The following is a 5,481-nucleotide window of genomic DNA, read 5'->3' as shown; positions in this document are numbered from 1 at the left end:
GGCTCCAGAGTCGCAGGTTCAATCCCCCACACCACAATAAGCCAGAGCTGTGCAGTGCTCTGGTGTTTCTCTCTGTGTCTTTGTCTCTCTGAATCTCTCTCAAAAATAAAAAATTAAAAATTAAAAAAAGTTTTTTAAAAATGTGAATGTTTCAATGGAAACTGTTATCATTGGCTATTTTTACATGAAATAAAAATGACTTCTCCTAACTCAGACAAAACAAGATGATTTAGGGGTAAATAACCATATTCTAATGAAGTAATGTCATTTGCTGTCTGACTTCCTAATTTTCCATTCCATAACTCCAAAGACACAGAGACACACAATTTCTACAATACACACAGAATGAAAATTAATTGAACTTAAATCAACCAAACTTTTTAATTTGCTAAGGTTAAGTCACTGAAAATAGTATGTTCTATTTTCCATAAAAAGAAAGAAGAGGGGGCCAGGTGGTGGCGCACCTGGTTGAGCGCACATGTTACAGTGCACAAGGACCCAGGTTTGAACCCACAGTCCCCACCAAAGCAGGGGGAAAGCTTTGCAAGTGGTGAAGCAGTGTTGCAGGTGTCTCTCTGTCTTTCCCTCTCTATCACCCCCTTCCCTCTCGATTCCTGGCTGTCTCTATCCAGTAAATAAAATAAACATAATTTTTAAAAAAATTTTCTTTTAAAAAAAGAAGAGGGTGGGAAGGGAATCTAAAAAAAAATCTCTAAAATGCTGTTTAGATAGTAGGGAGGTAGACAGATAAGTAAAGATAGCTCTAATCTATGTATCACATATATGCTGTGATTCTGCTTTCCAAAGAATCCTAATACCCTAATCTCATGCCATTGTTATGAAGATGAAAGAAGCCCACAGAATACTAGAGTATCAGAAGCATTTGATAAGCTTTGCTTTCATCTGTCACCCCACACTATAAGTAGTCATTCATGGACTAGTTCTACATCAAATTGACTTTGTCCTTGACCATTCTACAAAAATGCAGAATTGAGCAAGACAGAAAGAATTCACAAAGGATAAATCCTTTCACAGGGGCTGCCTGAGGAAGAAGTCAAAAAGAAGAGGGGGGAGGGAGAAGGAAGAGGAGGAGAAAGAATGAGAAATTAAAAGAAGAGGAAAGTCTACTGTGCTGTTAACTGTCATTACACTTGGATGGATCACTGTCTAGTACAGGAAAGGTTTCTGTACTCTCATCCTGGAAATGAGCTCTGTGGACCCTGTTCTTTGGGGAACCATTTCATATCAAACCCAGAACCATACTGCTGCCAATGGGCTCTGGCATCAAAAAAGCATGTGGAGAAAAAGAATCCAGAAATAACTACATCAGAAGAACACTATGAAGTGAGGCAAAAATTTACCTTTGTCACTGGAAGGAATGAAAGTAATGCAATAGCTTAAATGCCATCAGTGCTCTTCATCAGAACTTCTAAGAAAGAAACAGTCAATTCAGTTATAGCACTGACATATATCACTGGGTAAATTGTCACAGTTTTATTTTTCAGTGACTAGATACATGACTCATCATCTCTCTAACAATCTTCTTCTAAGAGTTAAAATGACTTTACCTAAGGAACATATTTATTTATGTCACGATTGCTTAAGAAAATAGAATCATAGTTTTCCATGGCCAAGCTATGCCAATGCAAGATTTCAAATGATTAGTGGATTTGTTTGTTTTGTTTCATTTGTGGTAGTGTCAGGCTTTGCATATGCATGATTCCACCGTTCCCAAGTCAATTTTTTCACCCTTTTTATTTCAGGTACAAATGGGAGTGGGAGTGGAGAGGAAGAAACCCCACACCACTACTACACTATCTGTGGAGTTTCCGCAGTGCTTTGGTGCTTCTGTATGTGAATGGCTCTCAAACCCAAGGTCACTCTCACAGTGTGGCAGGCTCTCTACCAAGTAAGTTATCTTCCATCTCCTTGCCATCTTGCTTAATGTACTGATAACCCACTTCCTATCTTATCATCCAGCAGTACCATTCCTAGCCATATATCCAAAGGATATTGAAAACACTAATGCAAAAGGATATATGAACATATATATATGTTCAAGCCGCACTATTCACAATAGCCAAAATACAGTCAACTTATACATGTAATAACAGCTAATTTAAAAAGCCATAGGATATATATTCAATAAGATGATACTCTAAAATTTTAAAGGTGAAATTATATTGCTTATTGCTTAAAGCAACAAATTAATGGAACAGAAGATGATTATGATAAACAAGAGAGAAAAAAATAGCTAAAAAATTATTTCACTGGCACGTAGCGAAATAACGAAAGAAAACAAACTCACACAAAAATAATTGACCAAATTGTTCTTACCTCATAAACTGTTGGTCTTACAAGATGAAAAGCTGACTCTGATTTGACTTATATACAGTAAGAAGGAAGTGGGGCCAGATGGTGGTTCACCTGGTTAAGTACTCAGAATATAGTGGGCAAAGACCTGGGTTCAAGCCCCTGGTCCCTAACTGCTGGGGAAAAGCTTCACAAGAGGTGAAACAGGGTTGCAAGTGTCTCTCTGTATCTTCCCCCCTCTCTACCCTCCCACCCTCTCTCAATTTCTCTCTGCTTCTATCCTGTAATAAGTAAATAATTTTTTATGTTTATTTTATTTATTTATTCCCTTTTGTTGCCCTTGTTTTATTGTTGTAGTTATCGTTGCTGTTGTTGTTGTGCAAAGTAAATAATTTTTTTAAAAATAGAAAGAAATAAGTCTATTGATTATTTCCACTGAGATCTTTGACTAGCAAGTGTGTGTGAAAATGTGTGTTGGTTCACACACTTGCATGTAGATATCCCCAATAGTCATGGAACTGACATTGCTGAATATGAGCTTACAGCTGCATGATGTAACACCATTAGAGGGAAATTTTATCCATTCCAGAGAGGGTGGGAGAAGTTTGAATTGCTCAACTGCTCCACGAGGAAAAAAAAAAAAAATTCTTGTAGTTCTTCTATTATAGCAATTAGTGTCTGTGCTACAAGAAATAATTAGTATTAGAAACTATCTCTATCTTACAAAGAAAACCTATTTTAAGGAATTGCGAATTCTGTTACAGTCTGTTCTTTAAAAAGAGGGGTAAATACTTTTTTCCAGGGATTATATAATCAAAAACACATTCTGTATCTACCAGTTGTCAAAAAACAAAGCCTAAAACTGATGTTTTCAAGAGTAACGGTCACCGTGTATGTAATTCATTTTTCTTGTTTAGGACAAAGATCTTTGCACAATTTGGTCTTGCCTTGGCTTACCAATATTATCAATAACCTAAAATCCAAACACTTCAAAAACTGTTACTTCTCAAAACAGTGGGCAAAGCATTTAAATTATTTTGCTCTAGAAATATTACAGACATTTCTGGAGTTCTAGAATTCCAGACATCAGATCATCTTTTAGTGATTTCCATGGCATGTCATTTGAAGAAGACAAAAATCATAGAAAAACTAATTCATAATTTTTATTAGTGGTTTAATATTGATTTATAAAGTTATAAGATAACAGGGATATAATTCCACACCATTCCCACCACCAGAGTTCTGTGTCCCCTTTCCCTCCACTGGAAACTGCAGTTATTTTAGATAGTGGTTGACTAGTGTTTCTAGAACTATCTATCTATGTTTACATATGTATACACATATATATATATATATGCATATTTACAATATATATATGCCAATTTTTTTTCCTACACTCCTGCCTTCTATTCCTTTCTAAGACACACCTACACCTATTATTATTTCCCAGTGTCCTTCCTTTTCCCTTTCAGGGTCCTGATGGGAACTGGTGTTCAGAGTCCCCTAGTCATCTTTCCCTAGCATTTTTCCCCCCTCTGGGAGTATGGGCCAAAATTATTTTTGGGCAAAAGACCTCACCAATATGTCCTGGAACCTCACCACTTCAGAGCCTTACCCCACTAGGGAAAGATAGACACAGGTTGAGGGTATGGATCCATCTGCCAATGCCCATATCCAGTAGATAAATAATTAACAGAAGCCAGAACTCCCACCTTCTGCACCCCAAAAATAATTTTGAGAGGAAGCAAAGATGGTTGCCAAGGCAACCATTAGCTCAAATCCTGGTGCTCAGAGAGATGTGACCATAACAACTTGAGCTAGTCTGACCTGAATTCTCCTTCATGGGATGACGGGGGGGGGGGGGGGGGGGTTGGACATTGCAGCAGTGAGAAAAGAGATTACTCAGGGAACTTTTGCATAGATAAGAAAGGAGTAGTGGAATCCACTATATGGAGGGAAATGAATTGGTTCAGAAGAAGACTAATGTTCATCAAGAGATAAAAATGTGGATAGTGACACACCCAGTTAAATGCATACATTAAGTTGCCCAAGGACCTGGACTAGAGACCCTGGATCCCACCTCCAGAGGGCCATTTCATGAGCAGTGAAGCAAGTCAGCAGGTGTCTCTGTTTCTGCATCTCTATCTCACCTTTCCCCACTCTCAATTTCTATCTGTCCTAATAGAATAGAGAAAAATTGATGCTCAGAGCAATGGATTCATAGTCCTAACACCAGGGATAATGCTGGTAACAAAGGAAAAAATGGGGAGGGGAGGGGGGAAGCAAAAGAAATGCAAGTGGCAGGTACAGCTCTCAGGTGAGAAAAGGGGAAGGGTTCATAATGCTTTCAATTCATAGTTAAGAGGGTTGCCATAGGATCGCTGGTCCACTATGGGAATAACCATCTGTTCAAGAATATCTTCAGGTCCAGTAAATGGCATCTGAGACATGGAACCTGAACAATTTCATAGTTCCTCATGAAATTTTTTCTTGTTTGAGACTGAATCAAGAAGTGACCAAGTGGAACTAAATTTTCTGACTGATGAAATCAATAATTCCTCTTGGAGAGAAGAACTGTGGAGTCTTTGTAGGAAGTGACTATTACCTTGTTGTGGTAAGATCGTGACCGGGTTAACGCAGTAGGATTTGTGTACATCTGAGATTATTCCTACAACATGTGCACTGGGGGTTTTAAAACTGAGACAACTATGTTTTAGCTGCTGATCATCTGATGAAGAAATGTATTTGAGGATCTTAGTCAAAGGCCTCTTCAAAGGCTGCTCACTGTCAAATAAGAAAAGAAAATCATTTTTGTTGGTTAAAAAAAAAAGTGAAATGTGGCCCTGTCATTTTTGATGAGAAACTAACACCGGCTTGCTTTTGAATAGAATATTATTTAGTTACAGAATCAGAGAATTTCTGAATTGAGTGGAAGAACTGGACATTTAACTTATCATTGTGAAAATTAAAAAAAAAATTAAGGTCAGGGAGAGTAGGTAAATCATCTGAGTTTGAATTACTAATTAAAGTTGTATATTCCTTTGAGTCCAAATTCTTTGTGCTGGCCTTGTTGATTTTCTTCTGTCACCTAAAATGTCTTCCTTTTTCCCCCCACCTATAGGTAGTCTTTATCACACATATGTCAGTAATTCTTCTGTCAGTTAAATT

The sequence above is a fragment of the Erinaceus europaeus genome, chromosome 9 (genome assembly GCF_950295315.1).
Source record: "Erinaceus europaeus chromosome 9, mEriEur2.1, whole genome shotgun sequence".
Taxonomy (NCBI): Eukaryota; Metazoa; Chordata; class Mammalia; order Eulipotyphla; family Erinaceidae; genus Erinaceus; species Erinaceus europaeus.
The sequence above is the reverse complement of the archived record's forward strand: the minus strand, read 5'-3'. Positions refer to the sequence as shown.